General features: G+C 43.7%; 30 non-coding genes across 30 annotated transcripts; all 30 read right to left on the bottom strand.

Annotated features, from left to right (window-relative positions):
• Positions 1 to 3,799: 3,799 nt before the first annotated feature.
• On the bottom strand, positions 3,800 to 3,881 carry Trnal-uag. Its single transcript has one exon. It is a non-coding gene; the product is annotated as a tRNA-Leu (tRNA).
• Positions 3,882 to 4,939: 1,058 nt separating this feature from the next.
• On the bottom strand, positions 4,940 to 5,021 carry Trnal-uag. The gene has a single exon. It is a non-coding gene; the product is annotated as a tRNA-Leu (tRNA).
• Positions 5,022 to 6,700: 1,679 nt separating this feature from the next.
• Trnal-uag lies at positions 6,701 to 6,782 on the bottom strand. The gene has a single exon. It is a non-coding gene; the product is annotated as a tRNA-Leu (tRNA).
• Positions 6,783 to 7,322: 540 nt separating this feature from the next.
• Trnai-aau lies at positions 7,323 to 7,396 on the bottom strand. Its single transcript has one exon. It is a non-coding gene; the product is annotated as a tRNA-Ile (tRNA).
• A 63-nt stretch (positions 7,397 to 7,459) lies between these two features.
• Positions 7,460 to 7,541, bottom strand: Trnal-uag. Its single transcript has one exon. It is a non-coding gene; the product is annotated as a tRNA-Leu (tRNA).
• A 300-nt stretch (positions 7,542 to 7,841) lies between these two features.
• On the bottom strand, positions 7,842 to 7,923 carry Trnal-uag. Its single transcript has one exon. It is a non-coding gene; the product is annotated as a tRNA-Leu (tRNA).
• A 1,050-nt stretch (positions 7,924 to 8,973) lies between these two features.
• Trnal-uag lies at positions 8,974 to 9,055 on the bottom strand. The gene has a single exon. It is a non-coding gene; the product is annotated as a tRNA-Leu (tRNA).
• Positions 9,056 to 9,348: 293 nt separating this feature from the next.
• Positions 9,349 to 9,430, bottom strand: Trnal-uag. Its single transcript has one exon. It is a non-coding gene; the product is annotated as a tRNA-Leu (tRNA).
• Positions 9,431 to 9,730: 300 nt separating this feature from the next.
• On the bottom strand, positions 9,731 to 9,812 carry Trnal-uag. Its single transcript has one exon. It is a non-coding gene; the product is annotated as a tRNA-Leu (tRNA).
• A 163-nt stretch (positions 9,813 to 9,975) lies between these two features.
• On the bottom strand, positions 9,976 to 10,049 carry Trnai-aau. Its single transcript has one exon. It is a non-coding gene; the product is annotated as a tRNA-Ile (tRNA).
• A 57-nt stretch (positions 10,050 to 10,106) lies between these two features.
• Trnal-uag lies at positions 10,107 to 10,188 on the bottom strand. Its single transcript has one exon. It is a non-coding gene; the product is annotated as a tRNA-Leu (tRNA).
• Positions 10,189 to 10,351: 163 nt separating this feature from the next.
• Trnai-aau lies at positions 10,352 to 10,425 on the bottom strand. Its single transcript has one exon. It is a non-coding gene; the product is annotated as a tRNA-Ile (tRNA).
• A 4,101-nt stretch (positions 10,426 to 14,526) lies between these two features.
• Trnai-aau lies at positions 14,527 to 14,600 on the bottom strand. The gene has a single exon. It is a non-coding gene; the product is annotated as a tRNA-Ile (tRNA).
• A 56-nt stretch (positions 14,601 to 14,656) lies between these two features.
• Positions 14,657 to 14,738, bottom strand: Trnal-uag. The gene has a single exon. It is a non-coding gene; the product is annotated as a tRNA-Leu (tRNA).
• A 300-nt stretch (positions 14,739 to 15,038) lies between these two features.
• Positions 15,039 to 15,120, bottom strand: Trnal-uag. Its single transcript has one exon. It is a non-coding gene; the product is annotated as a tRNA-Leu (tRNA).
• Positions 15,121 to 15,284: 164 nt separating this feature from the next.
• Trnai-aau lies at positions 15,285 to 15,358 on the bottom strand. Its single transcript has one exon. It is a non-coding gene; the product is annotated as a tRNA-Ile (tRNA).
• Positions 15,359 to 15,659: 301 nt separating this feature from the next.
• Trnai-aau lies at positions 15,660 to 15,733 on the bottom strand. Its single transcript has one exon. It is a non-coding gene; the product is annotated as a tRNA-Ile (tRNA).
• A 690-nt stretch (positions 15,734 to 16,423) lies between these two features.
• Positions 16,424 to 16,497, bottom strand: Trnai-aau. Its single transcript has one exon. It is a non-coding gene; the product is annotated as a tRNA-Ile (tRNA).
• Positions 16,498 to 16,560: 63 nt separating this feature from the next.
• On the bottom strand, positions 16,561 to 16,642 carry Trnal-uag. Its single transcript has one exon. It is a non-coding gene; the product is annotated as a tRNA-Leu (tRNA).
• Positions 16,643 to 16,806: 164 nt separating this feature from the next.
• Positions 16,807 to 16,880, bottom strand: Trnai-aau. The gene has a single exon. It is a non-coding gene; the product is annotated as a tRNA-Ile (tRNA).
• A 302-nt stretch (positions 16,881 to 17,182) lies between these two features.
• On the bottom strand, positions 17,183 to 17,256 carry Trnai-aau. Its single transcript has one exon. It is a non-coding gene; the product is annotated as a tRNA-Ile (tRNA).
• A 445-nt stretch (positions 17,257 to 17,701) lies between these two features.
• Positions 17,702 to 17,783, bottom strand: Trnal-uag. The gene has a single exon. It is a non-coding gene; the product is annotated as a tRNA-Leu (tRNA).
• A 300-nt stretch (positions 17,784 to 18,083) lies between these two features.
• Positions 18,084 to 18,165, bottom strand: Trnal-uag. Its single transcript has one exon. It is a non-coding gene; the product is annotated as a tRNA-Leu (tRNA).
• A 164-nt stretch (positions 18,166 to 18,329) lies between these two features.
• Positions 18,330 to 18,403, bottom strand: Trnai-aau. The gene has a single exon. It is a non-coding gene; the product is annotated as a tRNA-Ile (tRNA).
• Positions 18,404 to 19,463: 1,060 nt separating this feature from the next.
• Positions 19,464 to 19,537, bottom strand: Trnai-gau. The gene has a single exon. It is a non-coding gene; the product is annotated as a tRNA-Ile (tRNA).
• Positions 19,538 to 19,982: 445 nt separating this feature from the next.
• Trnal-gag lies at positions 19,983 to 20,064 on the bottom strand. The gene has a single exon. It is a non-coding gene; the product is annotated as a tRNA-Leu (tRNA).
• A 676-nt stretch (positions 20,065 to 20,740) lies between these two features.
• Positions 20,741 to 20,822, bottom strand: Trnal-uag. The gene has a single exon. It is a non-coding gene; the product is annotated as a tRNA-Leu (tRNA).
• A 301-nt stretch (positions 20,823 to 21,123) lies between these two features.
• On the bottom strand, positions 21,124 to 21,205 carry Trnal-aag. The gene has a single exon. It is a non-coding gene; the product is annotated as a tRNA-Leu (tRNA).
• Positions 21,206 to 21,368: 163 nt separating this feature from the next.
• On the bottom strand, positions 21,369 to 21,442 carry Trnai-aau. Its single transcript has one exon. It is a non-coding gene; the product is annotated as a tRNA-Ile (tRNA).
• An 821-nt stretch (positions 21,443 to 22,263) lies between these two features.
• Positions 22,264 to 22,345, bottom strand: Trnal-uag. Its single transcript has one exon. It is a non-coding gene; the product is annotated as a tRNA-Leu (tRNA).
• Positions 22,346 to 22,433: the final 88 nt, after the last annotated feature.

The following is a 22,433-nucleotide window of genomic DNA, read 5'->3' on the forward strand; positions in this document are numbered from 1 at the left end:
TACAAAAAATTTTCTCTTGCATGTATTGAAACTTACTACCAAACTACTCGAAACAAAAATGGTTTCCTTCCCCGACCAAACTTCTGCGGAGGGGGGAGGAGTGTAATGACTTGTGTGAAGACCTGGCCTACTGCTTGTAGTATAGAGCAATCTACTACGCAGTATCCCAAGGTCAATCTACTTCGCCGTACCTCAAGGTCGCTGTACTACGCAGTACCTTGATGGCTTTCTCTATTGCACCATTTCACCTGTTGCCTATGCAACTACATCCGGGATTGCGCCACACTCTGCAGTGATGGTGCAATCCCCACCACCTTGATAACTGTCTATAAAAGCCCGACACTCTGTTCATCCAGCAGAGTCGTACCCGGCATTGTAACCCAGCAACTACGTTAATACAAATACTTGCAAAGAACACTGTCTCCTCCTCGTGATTTGGTTATCAAGAACTATTGTGAAATCATCACATATATTCCTGTGGGATTTTTTTCGCGCTTACCCTGGGACCCCCGGCTCTTCTCTAGCAAGACAAGTTTTCTGCTATTGGAAAAAGATTAACACAGGGTTGTAGATCTTTTTGCGCTGATTATTTCTAATATGGGTTTAGGCTGTGAAAATGAGTGGGATTGCCCGTAAAACGCGTTTAAAACGGAGCTGATGCGCTACCTAAGCCGGTCTTAAGGGGGATCTAGCTGGGGGAAGACTACGCGCACCCTTGGGAGAGGGGTGAGTGAAGGGCGCCTGGGCCATACCTTACGCTCCTATGTTTCTCCCTTGGTTATCGTACCAACGATGGGCTAATGGTCAAAAGCCTGGGCTGTAATGCCAAAAGACCGAGGTTCGAATCTCGGACAAGTCGAAATAAACTTTCATAATAATTTGAAATTTTGATTTTCATTATGACAATTGCATCAGCAGTCACTGCTATATCATGCAGTCACATGCTGCATTACATTAGTCAGTGTCTTAGCTAATGAATGGCTAGCTACCATACGGCTCATGCTTTCCTTTGACCACATCAGTCAACGGTAATATAATGGTCGGCAATCCGATCTGCCATGCCGAAAAACCGATGTTCGAATCTCCTTCTTCAGCCTAGTGGGGGTGATTTCTTTATTTAAAGTTGAAACTTTCGTGAATCGTGATAATTCTTCGTTCAAGATAAGTTCACTCGATTTAGGTAAAGCAGCAATCAATTAGAATTGAGCTTGACCGGCCAAATAAATCTGACTCTTTTTCCGCGAATCGTTATTATAATAAAATGTAACTCTAAACCTAGGAAAATATAATGCCGTATAAATAGGTGAATAATGACAGAAACCATGATCTTCACAATAACCCACTCACTATCGTTCATGTATTAGTAAATCACTACTCTACCGACTTAGATATATTGTCATGCCTACATTTAAGAAACATAGGTTAGATATTACCCTCGGGAATGACCAAATAGGGACTTGTAAATTTTTCATAAACCATACGGCATATGCATTAGCCGTATGGTAGCTCGCCATCCATTAACTGTGACATTGACTTATGTATTGCAACATCTGACTGATGCTACTGAAATTTTAAAATTTAATAATATCAATTTTATTTAAAAATTTCTCTTTTTGGCTTGGCCGAGAATCGAAACTCGGCACTTTGACATGTCAGCCTCGGATGCTAACCATTAAGCCACCGGTGACATAGAAACCGGGAGAAACATGGGATGCTATAGTATGGCCAGGTATAACCCCCTTCACTGACCCCTCTCCCATGGGTACGCGCCACCTCTCCCCGCTCGACCCCCTTTCTGGCCGGCTTGGGCTGCGCGTCAGCCCCGTAAAACTCGAATCTTTGAACGCGTTTTACGGGCACTCCCGCTCATTTGTACACCCTAAACCCTATATTAGAAATGATCAAAGCAAAAATATCTACGACCCTATGTTAATCGTTTTCAAATAGCATAAAACTTGTCTTGCTAGGGAACAGCCGGGGGGTCCCAGAGTAAGCGCGAGAAAAATCACTCAGAAATATATTATTTCCAAGTTAACCTTAAATTGTATTCGAAATTTATATTTCTGTTAAATGGGCTTTATTTTTATGATTGCATTCAACCTTTTCATACAAAAAAATGTTAAAAAAGTTTTGAAACATAAAAGTTACAAATAAAAAACAAGCAGGACTATTATTAACATGGTTTCATCGGCTGAATAGTATATGAACGGTGCCGGATCTATCGGTAAATCCGACAAGGATGCCAGATCTCTTACCTGGTGAAATAAGTCAGGTAGAAATAGGACTACTGGATGGTAGAAATAGGACTGCTCGTATGGAGAAATAGGACCAGCAATATTCAGTTGCTAAAACTAGTCCTATTTCGACCAGTCCTATTTCTACTTAGTCCTAAAACTTAGTCCTATATCTACCAGTCCTATTTTGTTTAGTCCTAAATCACCGCCAATCATCATCAGAGGATGACGCTTATGTATTACACTTTAACACTACACATACAGTACAAGCATCCAGTTCACAATAGACCACAAGAGATAGTTAAGGCTTCTATTACAAGAGGCGAGTCCGGAGCAGACTGCCTTCTGGAGGTAAACACGGGGCCTTTTATACTGCCCAAGACGCGGGAGTCATCGTGAGTAATCGTCTGGGTATTTAGGTCACGCCGGTGTCACCGTTGAACTGCAGACGGTGGTGGACGGAGTTACTGGTAAAGGTCGTGAGTGCATCCGCACTTGAGCTGCACGCGTGCACCCGCACTTGAACTGCGCGCGTCCCTGGTGCGCGTGCGCGTGCACTGCGTATGAGCGCGGGTTGCGCATGCGCGTGTGTTGCGCATGAGCGCGCAACTGTAGATGCGCCGCTATACTTGGCTGGCTGCTTGTGCGCTCCCGTGGCTGGTTCCGGACACAGTACATGACAGATACATATAGTTCAGCCGATCCTTACAGAACGGCGCTCTAACCAACTGAGCTAACAGGCCTCACATCAATACTCGGCCAAGAACGATACAAAATCGTTAATACACAATCAAATGTAGAGATTATGAAGGGATTCGAACCCTTGCCTCCGAAGAGACTGGTGCCTAAAACCAGCGCCATAGACCACTCGGCCACACTATCATTATCGGTATTGTTCCCTAAGGTTGTTACACAGCAGATTCTTCATGGGACTCTTCTAGTTGGGAATTCGTGTTTCGTTTTTTTAAATGTTGGTTACGAAATCCTGTACAACTTAAACTTGTTCCTCCATCTGTTGCGCTCATCGAATTTTCCTCCATTACACTGGACAGTAAGAGGATCGAACTCATGACCTCCGCGTTATTAGCACGGCGCCCTAACCAACTGAGCTAACAGGTCTCACATCGATACCCGGCCAAAAACGATTAAAAATCATTAATCCTTTATTAAATGTAGAGATTATGACAGCGAAGGGATTCGAACCCATGCCTCCGAAGAGACTGGTTCCAAAAACCTTCGCCATAGACCACTCGGCCACACTTTTATTGGTGGTTTTGTGCCCTAAGATTTCGACATAGCAGATTCTTCATGGGACTCTTCTAGTTGGGACTTCGTGTTTCGTTTTTTTTAAATGTTGGTTACGAAATCCTGTACAACTTAAAATTGTTCCTCTATCTGTTGCACTCAACGACTTTTCCTCCATTACACTGGCCAATAAGAGGTTCGAACTTATGAACTCCGCGTTATTAGCACGGCGCTCTAACCAACTGAGCTAACAGGCCTCACATCGATTCTCGGCCAAGAACGATAAAAAATCGTTAAAACACAATCAAATGTAGAGATTATGACAGTGAAGGGATTCGAACCCTTGCCTCCGAAGAGACTGGTGCCTAAAACCAGCGCCATAGACCACTCGGCGACACTATCATGGTTGTTATTGTGCCCTAAGGTTTTTACATAGCAGATTCTTCATGGCACTCTTCTAGATGGAAATTCGTGTTTCTTTTTTTTAAATGTTGGTTACGAAATCCTTTACAACTTAAACTTGTTCCTCTATCTGTTGCACTCAACGACTTTTCCTCCATTGCACTGGCCCGCAAGAGGATCGAACTCATGACCTCCGCGTTATTAGCACGGCGCTCTAACCAACTGAGCTAACAGGCCTCATATCGATATTTGGCCAAGAACGATAAAAAATCGTTAATACACTGTCAAATGTAGAGATTATGACAGTTAAGGGATTCGATCCCTTGCCTCCTAAGAGACTGGTTCCTAAAACCAGCGCCATAGACCACTCGGCCACACTATCATGTTTGTTATTGTGCCCTAAGGTTTTTACATAGCATATTCTTCATGGGACTCTTCTAGATGGGAATTCGTGTTTATTTTTTTTTATTGTTTGTTACGAAATCCTTAACAACTTAAACTTGTTCCTCTATCTGTTGCACTCAACGAAAATTCCTCCATTACACTTGCCCGTAAGAGGATCGAACTCATGACCTCCGCGTTATTAGCACGACGCTCTAACCAACTGAGCTAACAGGCCTCACATCAATACTCGGCCAAGAACGATACAAAATCGTTAATACACAATCAAATGTAGAGATTATGTAGGGATTCGAATCCTTGCCTCCGAAGAGACTGGTGCCTAAAACCAGCGCCATAGACCAATCGGCCACATTATCATGTTTGTTATTGTGCCCTAAGGTTTTTACCTAGCAGATTCTTCATGGGACTCTTCTATATGGGATTTCGTGTTTCTCTATTTTAAATCTCGGTTACGAAATCCTGTACAACTTAAACTTGTCCCTCTATCTGTTGCACTCAACGAAAATTCCTCCATTACACCGGCCCGTAAGAGGATCGAACTCATGACCTCCGCGTTATTAGCACGGCTCTCTAACCAACTGAGCTAACAGGCTTCACATCGATTCTCGGCCAAGAACGATAAAAAATGGTTAATACACAATCAAATGTAGAGATTATGACAGTGAAGGGATTCGAACCCTTGCCTCCGAAGACACTGGTGCCTAAAACCAGCGCCATAGACCACTCGGCCACACTATCATTATTGGTATCTTTCCCTAAGGTTTTTACATAGCAGATTCTTCATGGGACTCTGCTATATGGGATTTCGTGTTTCTTTATTTTAAATGTTGGTTACGAAATCCTGTACAACTGAAACTTGTTCCTCTATCTGTTGCACTCAACGACTTTTCCTCCATTGCACTGGCCCGTAAGAGGATCCAACTCATGACCTCCGCGTTATTAGCACGGCGCTCTAACCAACTGAGCTAACAGGCCTCACATCGATACTCGGCCAAGAACGATAACAAATCGTTAATACACAATCAAATGTAGAGATTATGAAGGGATTCGAACCCTTGACTCCGAAGAGACTGGTGCCTAAAACCAGCGCCATAGACCACTCGGCCACACTTTCATTATTGGTATTGTTCCCTAAGGTTTTTACACAGCAGATTCTTCATGGGACTCTTCTAGATGGGAATTCGTGTTTCTTTTTTTTAACAAGCGATCCGCCACTCAAAGAGACCGTTTTGGGGGTTTTTGATTTAGCGGAAATCTTCGCTGGGGGTTCTAAAAATAAACAAATAGATGGGTTTTGTGCAAAATGTTTCGCTAAGTCGATTGCTAAAAACCGCAATCGTCTAGCTTTTGTAGTTTGGGAGATATTAAAAAAAAACTGAGAGGGGGTAGCCGAAATTTGGACTTTTTTTTCGTTTTTTGTGCAGCAGTTTTCTCGTCAACTGCTGCACCTAAAAATAATCCAATTGGTTTAAAATGATGGGATAGCCCGTTTTTTCAAATCATTTTAATGTTTTTTTAAATATTCGGCTTAGATGCCGAGATATTAATGATTGAAATTTTGAAAAAAATTTCCAAAAATTTCTTCGTTTTTTGGCCATGCCGGCCTTCATCCCGTAAGCCACCTAGCGCTCGCGAAAGCAAAATTTCCCCCTCTTTGCCTTTTAGGGTCTGTTGGGGTGGTCTCCCTCATAACGTCAGCCTACACCTATCGAGAGGGGGTGGTCATTCCAACAGACCCTAAAGGCAAAGAGGGGGAAATTTTGCTTTCGCGAGCGCTAGGCGGCTTACGGGATGAAGGCCGGCATGGCCAAAAAACGAAGAAATTTTTGGAAATTTTTTTCAAAATTTCAATCATTGATATCTCGGCTTCTAAGCCGAATATTTAAAAAACATTATAACGGTTTGACGAGACGGGCTATCCTATCATTTTAAACCAATTGGATTATTTTTAGGTGCAGCAGTTGACGAGAAAACTGCTGCACAAAAAACGAAAAAAAAGTTCAAATTTCGGCTACCCCCTCTCAGTTTTTTTAAATATCTCCCAAACTACAAAAGCTAGGCGATTGCGGTTTTAAACAATCGACTAAGCGAAAAATTTTGCACAAAACCCATCTATTTCTTTATTTTTAGAACCCCCAGCGACGATTTCCGCTAAGTCAAAAAACCCCAAAACGGTCTCTTTGAGTGGCGGATCGCTTGTTAAATGTTGGTTACGAAATCCAGTACAACTGAAACTTGTTCCTCTATCTGTTGCACTCAACGACTTTTCCTCTATTGCACTGGCCAGTAAGAGGATCGAACTCATGACCTCCGCGTTATTAGGACGGCGCTCTAACCAACTGAGCTAACAGGACTCATATCGATACTCGGCCAAGAACGATAAAAAATCGTTAATACACAATCAAATGTAGAGATTATGACAGTGACGGGATTCGAACCCTTGCCTCCGAAGAGACTGGTGCCTAAAACCAGCGCCATAGACCACTCGGCCACACTATCATGTTTGTTATAGTGCCCTAAGGTTTTTACATAGCAGATTCTTCATGGGACTCTTCTAGATGCGAACTCGTGTTTCTTTTTTTTAAAATGTTGATTACGACATCCTTAACAACTTAAACTTGTTCCTCTATCTGTTGTACTCAACGACGTTTCCTCCATTGCACTGGCCCGTAAGAGGATCGAACTCATGACCACCGCGTTATTAGCACGGCACTCTAACCAACTGAGCTAACAGGCCTCACATCAATACTCGGCCAAGAACGATACAAAATCGTTAATACACAATCAAATGTAGAGATTATGAAGGGATTCGAACCCTTGCCTCCGAAGAGACTGGTGCCTAAAACCAGCGCCATAGACCACTCGGCCACACTATCATTATCGGTATTGTTCCCTAAGGTTGTTACACAGCAGATTCTTCATGGGACTCTTCTAGATGGGAATTCGTGTTTCTTTTTTTTAAATGTCTGTTACGAAATCCTGTACAACTGAAACTTATTCCTCTATCTGTTGCACTCAACGACTTTTCCTCCATTGCACTGGCCCGTAAGAGGATCGAACTCATGACCTCCGCGTTATTAGCACGGCGCTCTAACCAACTGAGCTAACAGGCCTCACATCGATACTCGGCCAAGAACGATAAAAAATCGTTAATACACAATCAAATGTAGAGATTATGACAGTGAAGGGATTCGAACCCTTGCCTCCGAAGAGACTGGTGCCTAAAACCAGCGCCATAGACCACTCGGCCACACTATCATTATTGGTATTGTTCCCTAAGGTTGTTACACAGCAGATTCTTCATGGGACTCTTCTAGATGGGAATTCGTCTTTCTTTTTTTTAAATGTCTGTTACGAAATCCTGTACAACTGAAACTTGTTCCTCTATCTGTTGCACTCAACGACTTTTCCTCCATTGCACTGGCCCGTAAGAGGATCCAACTCATGACCTCCGCGTTATTAGCACGGCGCTCTAACCAACTGAGCTAACAGGCCTCACATCGATACTCGGCCAAGAACGATAAAAAATCGTTAATACACAATCAAATGTAGAGATTATGACAGTGAAGGGATTCGAACCCTTGCCTCCGAAGAGACTGGTGCCTAAAACCAGCGCCATAGACCACTCGGCCACACTATCATTATTGGTATTTTTCCTTAAGGTTTTTACACAGCAGATTCTTCATGGGACTCTTCTAGATGGGAATTCGTGTTTCTTTTTTTTTAATGTCTGTTACGAAATCCTGTACAACTGAAACTTGTTCCTCTATCTGTTGCACTCAACGACTTTTCCTCCATTGCACTGGCCCGTAAGAGGATCCAACTCATGACCTCCGCGTTATTAGCACGGCGCTCTAACCAACTGAGCTAACAGGCCTCACATCGATACTCGGCCAAGAACGATAAAAAATCGTTAATACACAATCAAATGTAGAGATTATGACGGTAAAGGGATGGGAATCCTTGCCTCAGAAGAAACTGGTGCCTTTAACCAGCGCCATAGACCACTCGGCCACACTATCATTATTGGTATTTTTCCCTAAGGTTTTTACACAGCAGATTCTTCATGGGACTTTTCTACATGGGAATTCGTGTTTCTTTTTTTAGATGTCTGTTACGAAATCCTGTACAACTGAAACTTGTTCCTCTATCTGTTGCACTCAACGACTTTTCCTCCATTGCACTGGCCCGTAAGAGGATCCAACTCATGACCTCCGCGTTATTAGCATGGCGCTCTAACCAACTGAGCTAACAGGCCTCACATCGATTCTCGGCAAAGAACGATAAAAAATCGTTAATACACAATCAAATGTAGAGATTATGAAGGGATTCGAACCCTTGCCTCCGAAGAGACTGGTGCCTAAAACCAGCGCCATAGACCACTCGGCCACACTATTATTATTGGTATTGTTCCCTAAGTTTTTTACACAGCAGATTCTTCATGGGACTCTTCTAGATGGGAATTCGTCTTTCTTTTTTTTAAATGTCTGTTACGAAATCCTGTACAACTGAAACTTGTTCCTCTATCTGTTGCACTCAACGACTTTTCCTCCATTGCACTGGCCCGTAAGAGGATCCAACTCATGACCTCCGCGTTATTAGCACGGCGCTCTAACCAACTGAGCTAACAGGCCTCACATCGATACTCGGCAAAGAACGATAAAAAATCGTTAATACACAATCAAATGTGTGACAGTGAAGGGATTCGAACCCTTGCCTCCGAAGAGACTGGTGCCTAAAACCAGCGCCATAGACCACTCGGCCACACTATTATTATTGGTATTGTTCCCTAAGGTTTTTACACAGCAGATTCTTCATGGGACTCTTCTAGATGGGAATTCGTCTTTCTTTTTTTGAAATGTCTGTTACGAAATCCTGTACAACTGAAACTTGTTCCTCTATCTATTGCACTCAACGACTTTTCCTCCATTGCACTGGCCCGTAAGAGGATCCAACTCATGACCTCCGCGTTATTAGCACGGCGCTCTAACCAACTGAGCTAACAGGCCTCACATCGATACTCGGCCAAGAACGATAAAAAATCGTTAATACACAATCAAATGTGTGACAGTGAAGGGATTCGAACCCTTGCCTCCGAAGAGACTGGTGCCTAAAACCAGCGCCATAGACCACTCGGCCACACTATCATTATTGGTATTTCTCCCTAAGGTTTTTACACAGCAGATTCTTCATGGGACTCTTCTAGATGGGAATTCGTGTTTCTTTTTTTTAAATGTCTGTTACGAAATCCTGTACAACTGAAACTTGTTCCTCTATCTGTTGCACTCAACGACTTTTCCTCCATTGCACTGGCCCGTAAGAGGATCCAACTCATGACCTCCGCGTTATTAGCACGGCGCTCTAACCAACTGAGCTAACAGGCCTCACATCGATACTCGGCCAAGAACGATAAAAAATCGTTAATACACAATCAAATGTAGAGATTATGACAGTGAAGGGATTCGAACCCTTGCCTCCGAAGAGACTGGTGCCTAAAACCAGTGCCATAGACCACTCGGCCACACTATCATGTTTGTTATAGTGCCCTAAGGTTTTTACATAGCAGATTCTTCATGGGACTCTTCTAGATGCGAACTCGTGTTTCTTTTTTTTTAATGTTGATTACGACATCCTTAACAACTTAAACTTGTTCCTCTATCTGTTGTACTCAACGACGTTTCCTCCATTGCACTGGCCCGTAAGAGGATCGAACTCATGACCTCCGCGTTATTAGCACGGCGCTCTAACCAACTGAGCTAACAGGCCTCACATCAATACTCGGCCAAGAACGATACAAAATCGTTAATACACAATCAAATGTAGAGATTATGAAGGGATTCGAACCCTTGCCTCCGAAGAGACTGGTGCCTAAAACCAGCGCCATAGACCACTAGGCCACACTATCATTATTGGTATCGTGACCTAAGGTTTTTACATAGCAGATTCTTCATGGGACTCTTGTAGATGCGAACTCGTGTTTCTTTTTTTTTAATGTTGATTACGACATCCTTAACAACTTAAACTTGTTCCTCTATCTGTTGTACTCAACGACGTTTCCTCCATTGCACTGGCCCGTAAGAGGATCGAACTCATGACCTCCGCGTTATTAGCACGGCGCTCTAACCAACTGAGCTAACAGGCCTCACATCAATACTCGGCCAAGAACGATACAAAATCGTTAATACACAATCAAACGTAGAGATTATGACAGTGAAAGGATTCGAATAATAATAATAAATAATAATAATAGTTTGTATTTATAAAGCGCTTTTTCCAATCAATTATGCTCAAGAGCGCTGATCAAGGGCAGGGATTACAATCATCAGTCGGGGTAAGCGAGTTTAAATAGATGGGTTTTCAGGCCGGCTCGGAAGTTCTCGATGGAGGGAGACATTTTTAGGTCGATGGGGAGGCTGTTCCAAATCTGGGGCGCTGCATAAGTGAAACTACGAGACCCGTACGCCCCCGGTAGCTTCACCGGAACCCCCAAATCACGTGAGATCTCACTATAATTCCTGAGGCGACGATTAACAGACCTTGGGGATACAAGTTTACATAGATACGATGGGGCAATACCATTAACACATTGATAGGCCAAGACAGCAATTTTGTACATCACACGCTGACGAATAGGGAGCCAATGAAGACTTTTCCGCTTGCACGTAATGTGCTCACGCTTCTTAGTCTGAGTTACCAGACGGACAGCAGCATTCTGCACTAGTTGTAGTTTGTCAAGAAGGTAATCCGGAAGGCCATAGAAGAGGGAGTTTCCGTAGTCAAGATGCGGGATGACGAGGGCACAAACAAGCTGGTTACAGGCGGCTGCATCCAGAAATTTTCGAATGCGCGAAATGCGACGAAGATAATAGTACGCATTTCGGCAAGCAGTGTTTACCTGGCGCTCCATGTTTAAATGGGAGTCGACAATCACGCCCAAGTTTTTCACAAACGGAGAGGGAGTGATGGGCTCATCACAGATGTTTAGGGGCGACGATACCGGTTTGAATTTTCTGGAGCGGGCAGAGGAAGCAATCAGTACGTCCGTCTTACCGGCGTTCAGCTGGAGTTTGTTTTTAACCATCCATGAATTTGTGGACTTAACACAGTCAGACAGGCAGGAAAAAGCGGCACGCTGAGCAGAACCGTCGGCCAAGATCCGAAATATTTTGTAAAGTTGTGTGTCATCCGCAAAGTAATGGCGCAGCACCTCAAACAGGGAGACAATGTCATCAAGTGGGCTGAGATACATAGTGAATAAAACTGGGCCAAGAACTGATCCTTGTGGGACGCCGAATAGTAAAGGCGATGGTGTTGAAGACTTCCCACTGATGCGGACTGACTGCTTCCGATTAGAAAGGTAAGAGCGAAACCAGTCAAGAACCACACCATTGAGCCCAAAACGGCACTCTAAGCAGCTCAGTAGCACAGAATGATCGATGGTGTCGAACGCCGCACTTAAATCCAAAAGCACCAATGCTGCACCATCCCCTTCGTCGACCGCCAGCAGAAGATCGTTCATAACTCGCAGTAGAGCTGTCTCAGTTGAGTGGTTAGCCCGATATGCCGATTGAACTGGCACCATCAAGTCGAGCGATAACATATGAGATGTTAACCTTCTGAGCACAACTCGCTCAAGAAGTTTAGACAAAAATGAGAGACCAGAAACAGGACGAAAATTAGAAAGCTCCTCCGGGTTCAAAGAAGCTTTCTTCAGCAGTGGAGTAATCGAGGCAAGTTTCATAGAGTCAGGGAAGACACCACTAGACAATGAGAGATTAATAAGGCTAGCAAAAGGTTTAGCAAGAACATGAATAATCTTCTTCAGAATATTGGTGGGAACGGAATCGACAAAGGAAGACTTGGCCGGACATTTTTCAACAATTTCACAAATCTCGGCGGGTAAAACCAGCTCAAACACGGATAAGAAAGAATTCGGGGCGGATGAAGACGGGTCGGCTGAAGGGGCATTCTTGGCATCCAAGTTTGCACGAATGTTGACAATTTTCTCATCGAAGTATCGTCCAAACCGGTCAGCCAGGGTGGCCGGATCAGCATGCACGGGAAGCTTCGACACTTTGTCTCTCGATAGACATCGGTCCAGCAGCTGGAATAAGCCACGCCTGTCGTTACCCATTTCATCAATCTTCGATTTGAAGAACGAGGCCTTCGTGTCGTTCATCAATTTTCTCAATTGACGAATATGGTGGAGGAGGATGTCATTATCGATCGTCAATCGCCGTCTTCGCCAAACCCGTTCCAGCTTCCGACACCGACGCCTTGCGGCAGAGATTTCACCACTAAACCACGGACTGGATGGTCGTACAATGCACATCTTAGTCTTCATAGGGGCAAGCCTATCGAGACCAGCAGTCACTGCAGCATTATACTGCAGAAGAAGCCCGTCGATTGTCGATGCAGGATTGCAAACAAGAGGAGACCGAGAAATATCACTCGCCAGTTCATCAGCGTCAACCACAGAAAAACACCGATACGAGATTTTTTTCTTCAATAAGAGCGGTTTATGAGCTCTCACCACAGAAATGACGGCGAAATGATCACTGATTAAGTCAGACACAAAAGAATCATAGATAAAATCATCGGACGACCGAGTGATCACTAGATCCAAAGTATGACCATCAATGTGTGTGGCATCAACAATATGCTGAGTCAGACCAAAACTCACCAGCGTTGATAAAAACTTAGCTACCACCGGCGAATCAGGCCGATCGACATGAGTGTTAAAATCGCCCATTATCAGTAGTTTCCCCGTCGACGCAGACAAAAGTTCAAGGTACTCGGCAAATTCTTGTATGAAACATGGCAAACTCGACTTTGGTGGGCGATAAACAACCACTAGACGGACAACAACAGAGTTGACTGTCAGTGCCAGCGACATATACTCAAACGTAGTAGGGTGACTTTGTGGTACGCATTGGTGTTTGTCGGTAGCCACAATAGAATCACGATAGAGCACCGCAACGCCACCGCCACGATTAACACTATCACGAGACACTTGAACTATTGAGAAACCCTCTGGGCATAAAGCACGAGCATCGTCAGGACCGTCCGCCACCGAAAATTTCGTTTCCGTGATGACAAGGATATCGAGATTATTAGATTGGATGAAGTGAGCGATGAGAGGCACTTTGTTATTAGCCGAGTTTGCATTGATTAACCCAACGGGAAGAAATCTCTTGGCTGCTCTCGCTCTCCGTGCAGACTTTCCACTCCTACAGCCTCTGTGAGTTCGCCTAGAGGCAATGCCGAGACTACTGATGACATAATAGGCATCCGCGGGCAGCCGCAGGCTGGAAAGGGGGGATGAGCACAGATCAACAAGCTCGCTACGCAATAGCGCCGCGGGCATCAATGGCTGCACGTCGTGTGACAGATTGCAAATACACACGACACAAAGATTGTAGAAAAAGTAGGCAAATACGCAACCAGTCAGAACAAAAATCAATCAATGTTGTCACACCACATTTAGACCCAAGCCAAGACAAAGACAGAACCAAATAAACACAAAATACTCCGAAAAAACACTTGTAATTCGACACAATGCCTAGACAGGTGCAGCCAGTACGGCGCGACCAGACGACTGTTCGCTCTGTTCCTGTTCCTGTTCGACTGTTCGAACCCTTGCCTCCGAAAAAACTGGCGCCTAAAACAAGCGCCATAGACCACTCGGCCACATTATCATGTTTGTTATTGTGCCCTAAGGTTTTTACATAGCAGATTCTTCATGGGACTCTTCTATAAGGGATTTCGTGTTTCTTTATTTTAAATCTTGGTTACGAAATCCTGTACAACTTAAACTTGTTCCTCTATCTGTTGCACTCAACGAAAATTCCTCCATTTCACTGGTTCGTAAGAGGATCGAACTCATGACCTCCGCGTTATTAGCACGGCGCTCTAACCAACTGAGATAACAGGCCTCACATCGATACTCGGCCAAGAACGATAAAAAATCGTTAATACACAATCAAATGTAGAGATTATGACAGTAAAGGGATGGGAATCCTTGCCTCAGAAGAAACTGGTGCCTTTAACCAGCGCAATAGACCACTCGGCCACACTATCATTATTGGTATTGTTCCCTAAGGTTTTTACACAGCAGATTCTTCATGGGACTCTTCTAGATGGGAATTCGTGTTTCTTTTTTTTAAATGTCTGTTACGAAATCCTGTACAACTGAAACTTGTTCCTCTATCTGTTGCACTCAACGACTTTTCCTCCATTGCACTGGCCCGTAAGAGGATCGAACTCATGACCTCCGCGTTATTAGCACGGCGCTCTAACCAACTGAGCTAACAGGCCTCACATCGATACTCGGCCAAGAACGATAAAAAATCGTTAATACACAATCAAATGTGTGACAGTGAAGGGATTCGAACCCTTCCCTCCGAAGAGACTGGTGCCTAAAACCAGCGCCATAGACCACTCGGCCACACTATCATTATTGGTATTTTTCCCTAAGGTTTTTACACAGCAGATTCTTCATGGGACTCTTCTAGATGGGAATTCGTGTTTCTTTTTTTTAAATGTCTGTTACGAAATCCTGTACAACTGAAACTTGTTCCTCTATCTGTTGCACTCAACGACTTTTCCTCCATTGCACTGGCCCGTAAGAGGATCCAACTCATGACCTCCGCGTTATTAGCACGGCGCTCTAACCAACTGAGCTAACAGGACTCATATCGATACTCGGCCAAGAACGATAAAAAATCGTTAATACACAATCAAATGTAGAGATTATGACAGTGAAGGGATTCGAACCCTTGCCTCCGAAGAGACTGGTGCCTAAAACCAGTGCCATAGACCACTCGGCCACACTATCATGTTTGTTATAGTGCCCTAAGGTTTTTACATAGCAGATTCTTCATGGGACTCTTCTAGATGCGAACTCGTGTTTCTTTTTTTTTTAATGTTGATTACGACATCCTTAACAACTTAAACTTGTTCCTCTATCTGTTGTACTCAACGACGATTCCTCCATTGCACTGGCCCGTAAGAGGATCGAACTCATGACCTCCGCGTTATTAGCACGGCGCTCTAACCAACTGAGCTAACAGGCCTCACATCAATACTCGGCCAAGAACGATACAAAATCGTTAATACACAATCAAATGTAGAGATTATGAAGGGATTCGAACCCTTGCCTCCGAAGAGACTGGTGCCTTAACCAGCGCCATAGACCACTCGGCCACACTATCATGTTTGTTATAGTGCCCTCAGGTTTTTACATAGCAGATTCTTCATGGAACTCTTGTAGATGCGAACTCGTGTTTCTTTTTTTTTAATGTTGATTACGACATCTTTAACAACTTAAACTTGTTCCTCTATCTGTTGTACTCAACGACGTTTCCTCCATTGCACTGGCCCGTAAGAGGATCGAACTCATGACCTCCGCGTTATTAGCACGGCGCTCTAACCAACTGAGCTAACAGGCCTCACATCAATACTCGGCCAAGAACGATACAAAATCGTTAATACACAATCAAACGTAGAGATTATGACAGTGAAAGGATTCGAACCCTTGCCTCCGAAAAGACTGGTGCCTAAAACCAGCGCCATAGACCACTCGGCCACATTATCATGTTTGTTACTGTGCCATAAGGTTTTTACATAGCAGATTCTTCATGGGACTCTTCTATAAGGGATTTCGTGTTTCTTTATTTTAAATCTTGGTTACGAAATCCTGTACAACTTAAACTTGTTCCTCTATCTGTTGCACTGAACGAAAATTCCTCCATTACACTGGTTCGTAAGAGGATCGAACTCATGATCTCCGCGTTATTAGCACGGCGCTCTAACCAACTGAGCTAACAGGCCTCACATCGATACTCGGCCAAGAACGATAAAAAATCGTTAATACACAATCAAATGTAGAGATTATGACAGTAAAGGGATGGGAATCCTTGCCTCAGAAGAAACTGGTGCCTTTAACCAGCGCAATAGACCACTCGGCCACACTATCATTATTGGTATTGTTCCCTAAGGTTTTTACACAGCAGATTCTTCATGGGACTCTTCTAGATGGGAATTCGTGTTTCTTTTTTTTAAATGTTGGTTACGAAATCCAGTACAACTGAAACTTGTTCCTCTATCTGTCGCACTCAACGACTTTTCCTCTATTGCACTGGCCCGTAAGAGGATCGAACTCATGACCTCCGCGTTATTAGCACGGCGCTCTAACCAACTGAGCTAACAGGCCTCACATCAATACTCGGCCAAGAACGATAAAAAATCGTTAATACACAATCAAATGTAGAGATTATGACAGTGAAGGGATTCGAACCCTTGCCTCCGAAGAGACTGGTGCCTAAAACCAGTGCCATAGACCACTCGGCCACACTATCATGTTTGTTATAGTGCCCTAAGGTTTTTACATAGCAGATTCTTCATGGGACTCTTCTAGATGCGAACTCGTGTTTATTTTTTTTTTAATGTTGATTACGACATCCTTAACAACTTAAACTTGTTCCTCTATCTGTTGTACTCAACGACGTTTCCTCCATTGCACTGGCCCGTAAGAGGATCGAACTCATGACCTCCGCGTTATTAGCACGGCGCTCTAACCAACTGAGCTAACAGGCCTCACATCAATACTCGGCCAAGAACGATACAAAATCGTTAATACACAATCAAATGTAGAGATTATGAAGGGATTCGAACCCTTGCCTCCGAAGAGACTGGTACCTAACACCAGCGCCATAGACCACTAGGCCACACTATCATTATTGGTATCGTGCCCTAAGGTTTTTACATAGCAGATTCTTCATGGGACTCTTCTAGATGCGAACTCGTGTTTCTTTTTTTTAAATGTTGATTACGACATCCTTAACAACTTAAACTTGTTCCTCTATCTGTTGTACTCAACGACGTTTCCTCCATTGCACTGGCCCGTAAGAGGATCGAACTCATGACCTCCGCGTTATTAGCACGGCGCTCTAACCAACTGAGCTAACAGGCCTCACATCAATACTCGGCCAAGAACGATACAAAATCGTTAATACACAATCAAACGTAGAGATTATGACAGTGAAAGGATTCGAACCCTTGCCTCCGAAAAGACTGGTGCCTAAAACCAGCGCCATAGACCACTCGGCCACATTATCATGTTTGTTATTGTGCCCTAAGGTTTTTACATAGCAGATTCTTCATGGGACTCTTCTATAAGGGATTTCGTGTTTCTTTATTTTAAATCTTGGTTACGAAATCCTGTACAACTGAAACTTGTTCCTCTATCTGTTGCACTCAACGACTTTTCCTCCATTGCACTGGCCCGTAAGAGGATCCAACTCATGACCTCCGCGTTATTAGCACGGCGCTCTAACCAACTGAGCTAACAGGCCTCACATCGATACTCGGCCAAGAACGATAAAAAATCGTTAATACACAATCAAATGTAGAGATTATGACAGTGAAGGGATTCGAACCCTTGCCTCCGAAAAGACTGGTGCCTAAAACCAGCGCCATAGACCACTCGGCCACACTATCATTATTGGTATTGTTCCCTAAGGTTTTTACATAGCAGATTCTTCATGGGACTCTTCTAGATGGGAATTCGTGTTTCTTTTTTTTAAATGTTGGTTACGAAATCCAGTACAACTGAAACTTGTTCCTCTATCTGTCGCACTCAACGACTTTTCCTCTATTGCACTGGCCCGTAAGAGGATCGAACTCATGACCTCCGCGTTATTAGCACGGCGCTCTAACCAACTGAGCTAACAGGACTCATATCGATATTCGGCCAAGAACGATAAAAAATCGTTAATACACAATCAAATGTAGAGATTATGACAGTGAAGGGATTCGAACCCTTGCCTCCGAAGAGACTGGTGCCTAAAACCAGCGCCATAGACCACTCGGCCACACTATCATGTTTGTTATAGTGCCCTAAGGTTTTTACATAGCAGATTCTTCATGGGACTCTTCTAGATGCGAACTCGTGTTTCTTTTTTTTTTAATGTTGATTACGACATCCTTAACAACTTAAACTTGTTCCTCTATCTGTTGTACTCAACGACGTTTCCTCCATTGCACTGGCCCGTAAGAGGATCGAACTCATGACCTCCGCGTTATTAGCACGGCGCTCTAACCAACTGAGCTAACAGGCCTCACATCAATACTCGGCCAAGAACGATACAAAATCGTTAATACACAATCAAATGTAGAGATTATGAAGGGATTCGAACCCTTGCCTCCGAAGAGACTGGTACCTAACACCAGCGCCATAGACCACTAGGCCATACTATCATTATTGGTATCGTGCCCTAAGGTTTTTACATAGCAGATTCTTCATGGGACTCTTCTAGATGCGAACTCGTGTTTCTTTTTTTTAAATGTTGATTACGACATCCTTAACAACTTAAACTTGTTCCTCTATCTGTTGTACTCAACGACGTTTCCTCCATTGCACTGGCCCGTAAGAGGATCGAACTCATGATCTCCGCGTTATTAGCACGGCGCTCTAACCAACTGAGCTAACAGGCCTCACATCAATACTCGGCCAAGAACGATACAAAATCGTTAATACACAATCAAACGTAGAGATTATGACAGTGAAAGGATTCGAACCCTTGCCTCCGAAAAGACTGGTGCCTAAAACCAGCGCCATAGACCACTCGGCAACATTATCATGTTTGTTATTGTGCCCTAAGGTTTTTACATAGCAGATTCTTCATGGGACTCTTCTATAAGGGATTTCGTGTTTGTTTATTTTAAATCTTGGTTACGAAATCCTGTACAACTGAAACTTGTTCCTCTATCTGTTGCACTCAACGACTTTTCCTCCATTGCACTGGCCCGTAAGAGGATCCAACTCATGACCTCCGCGTTATTAGCACGGCGCTCTAACCAACTGAGCTAACAGGCCTCACATCAATACTCGGCCAAGAACGATACAAAATCGTTAATACACAATCAAATGTAGAGATTATGAAGGGATTCGAACCCTTGCCTCCGAAGAGACTGGTACCTAACACCAGCGCCATAGACCACTAGGCCATACTATCATTATTGGTATCGTGCCCTAAGGTTTTTACATAGCAGATTCTTCATGGGACTCTTCTAGATGCGAACTCGTGTTTCTTTTTTTTAAATGTTGATTACGACATCCTTAACAACTTAAACTTGTTCCTCTATCTGTTGTACTCAACGACGTTTCCTCCATTGCACTGGCCCGTAAGAGGATCGAACTCATGATCTCCGCGTTATCAGCACGGCGCTCTAACCAACTGAGCTAACAGGCCACACATCAATACTCGGCCAAGAACGATACAAAATCGTTAATACACAATCAAACGTAGAGATTATGACAGTGAAAGGATTCGAACCCTTGCCTCCGAAAAGACTGGTGCCTAAAACCAGCGCCATAGACCACTCGGCCACATTATCATGTTTGTTATTGTGCCCTAAGGTTTTTACATAGCAGATTCTTCATGGGACTCTTCTATAAGGGATTTCGTGTTTGTTTATTTTAAATCTTGGTTACGAAATCCTGTACAACTGAAACTTGTTCCTCTATCTGTTGCACTCAACGACTTTTCCTCCATTGCACTGGCCCGTAAGAGGATCCAACTCATGACCTCCGCGTTATTAGCACGGCGCTCTAACCAACTGAGCTAACAGGCCTCACATCGATACTCGGCCAAGAACGATAAAAAATCGTTAATACACAATCAAATGTAGAGATTATGACAGTGAAGGGATTCGAACCCTTGCCTCCGTAGAGACTGGTGCCTCAAACCAGCGCCATTGACCACTCGGCCACACTATCATGTTTGTTATAGTGCCCTAAGGTTTTTACATAGCAGATTCTTCATGGGACTCTTGTAGATGCGAACTCGTGTTTCTTTTTTTTTAAATGTCTGTTACGACATCCTTAAAAACTTAAACTTGTTCCTCTATCTGTTGTACTCACTGACGTTTCCTCCATTGCACTGGCCCGTAAGAGGATCGAACTCATGACCTCCTCGTTATTAGCACGGCGCTCTAACCAACTGAGCTAACAGGCCTCACATCGATACTCGGCCAAGAACGATAAAAAATCGTTAATACACAATCAAATGTAGAGATTATGACGGTAAAGGGATGGGAATCCTTGCCTCAGAAGAAACTGGTGCCTTTAACCAGCGCCATAGACCACTCGGCCACACTATCATTATTGGTATTGTTCCCTAAGGTTTTTACACAGCAGATTCTTCATGGGACTCTTCTAGATGGGAATTCGTCTTTCTTTTTTTTAAATGTCTGTTACGAAATCCTGTACAACTGAAACTTGTTCCTCTATCTGTTGCACTCAACGACTTTTCCTCCATTGCACTGGCCCGTAAGAGGATCCAACTCATGACCTCCGCGTTATTAGCACGGCGCTCTAACCAACTGAGCTAACAGGCCTCACATCGATACTCGGCCAAGAACGATAAAAAATCGTTAATACACAATCAAATGTGTGATAGTGAAGGGATTCGAACCCTTGCCTCCGAAGAGACTGGTGCCTAAAACCAGCGCCATAGACCACTCGGCCACACTATTATTATTGGTATTTTTCCCTAAGGTTTTTACACAGCAGATTCTTCATGGGACTCTTCTAGATGGGAATTCGTCTTTCTTTTTTTTTAAATGTCTGTTACGAAATCCTGTACAACTGAAACTTGTTCCTCTATCTGTTGCACTCAACGACTTTTCCTCCATTGCACTGGCCCGTAAGAGGATCCAACTCATGACCTCCGCGTTATTAGCACGGCGCTCTAACCAACTGAGCTAACAGGCCTCACATCGATACTCGGCCAAGAACGATAAAAAATCGTTAATACACAATCAAATGTAGAGATTATGACAGTGAAGGGATTCGAACCCTTGCCTCCGAAGAGACTGGTGCCTTAAACCAGCGCCATAGACCACTCGGCCACACTATCATTATTGGTATTGTTCCCTAAGGTTTTTACACAGCAGATTCTTCATGGGACTCTTCTAGATGGGAATTCGTGTTTCTTTTTTTTAAATGTTGGTTACGAAATCCAGTACAACTGAAACTTGTTCCTCTATCTGTCGCACTCAACGACTTTTCCTCTATTGCACTGGCCCGTAAGAGGATCGAACTCATGACCTCCGCGTTATTAGCACGGCGCTCTAACCAACTGAGCTAACAGGCCTCACATCAATACTCGGCCAAGAACGATACAAAATCGTTAATACACAATCAAATATAGAGATTATGAAGGGATTCGAACCCTTGCCTCCGAAGAGACTGGTGCCTAAAACCAGCGCCATAGACCACTCGGCCACACTATCATGTTTGTTATAGTGCCCTAAGGTTTTTACATAGCAGATTCTTCATGGGACTCTTCTAGATGCGAACTCATGTTTCTTTTTTTTTAATGTTGATTACGACATCCTTAACAACTTAAATTTGTTCCTCTATCTGTTGTACTCAACGACGTTTCCTCCATTGCACTGGCCCGTAAGAGGATCGAACTCATGATCTCCGCGTTATTAGCACGGCGCTCTAACCAACTGAGCTAACAGGCCTCACATCAATACTCGGCCAAGAACGATACAAAATCGTTAATACACAATCAAACGTAGAGATTATGACAGTGAAAGGATTCGAACCCTTGCCTCCGAAAAGACTGGTGCCTAAAACCAGCGCCATAGACCACTCGGCCACATTATCATGTTTGTTATTGTGCCCTAAGGTTTTTACATAGCAGATTCTTCATGGGACTCTTCTATAAGGGATTTCGTGTTTCTTTATTTTAAATCTTGGTTACGAAATCCTGTACAACTGAAACTTGTTCCTCTATCTGTTGCACTCAACGACTTTTCCTCCATTGCACTGGCCCGTAAGAGGATCCAACTCATGACCTCCGCGTTATTAGCACGGCGCTCTAACCAACTGAGCTAACAGGCCTCACATCGATACTCGGCCAAGAACGATAAAAAATCGTTAATACACAATCAAATGTAGAGATTATGACAGTGAAGGGATTCGAACCCTTGCCTCCGAAAAGACTGGTGCCTAAAACCAGCGCCATAGACCACTCGGCCACACTATCATTATTGGTATTGTTCCCTAAGGTTTTTACACAGCAGATTCTTCATGGGACTCTTCTAGATGGGAATTCGTCTTTCTTTTTTTTAAAT

Source organism: Daphnia pulicaria, chromosome 1 (assembly GCF_021234035.1).
Source record: "Daphnia pulicaria isolate SC F1-1A chromosome 1, SC_F0-13Bv2, whole genome shotgun sequence".
Classification (NCBI taxonomy): domain Eukaryota; kingdom Metazoa; phylum Arthropoda; class Branchiopoda; order Diplostraca; family Daphniidae; genus Daphnia; species Daphnia pulicaria.